Genomic DNA, 415 nt, shown 5'->3' with positions numbered 1-415 from the left:
GACATACAAGATTTACCATATCAATTAGCATAATAAGCAATGTAGTGCAATAACTAGCTTAATTTATGCACCATAAACATCTCATATGATCAAGAACCATTCACATAACCAAATAAGCTATTTTGACATAATTAAACACAAAACTAATAACATAGCATAAAGATTAAAAATATTCAACAACCATTACAAACCGTAATATGTCAAGCAGAGACAAATAAAGAGGCATAAATAAGTCTTGAAACAGTGACAGCAACTGAGTCCATAAAGTGCAATAAAGAAGAAATAAACATAAGGGTAAGATGTCTTAGGTCTAAAGTCTTCTAAACTATGGTTGAGGTGGAGGAAGATCAATCTCATCATCAGGAATAGCAATGTTCTGGTCACCCCTGATCAGCATAGACAACTTTTGAAATTC

Source organism: Lupinus angustifolius, chromosome LG08 (assembly GCF_001865875.1).
Source record: "Lupinus angustifolius cultivar Tanjil chromosome LG08, LupAngTanjil_v1.0, whole genome shotgun sequence".
Classification (NCBI taxonomy): Eukaryota; Viridiplantae; Streptophyta; class Magnoliopsida; order Fabales; family Fabaceae; genus Lupinus; species Lupinus angustifolius.
The sequence above is the reverse complement of the archived record's forward strand: the minus strand, read 5'-3'. Positions refer to the sequence as shown.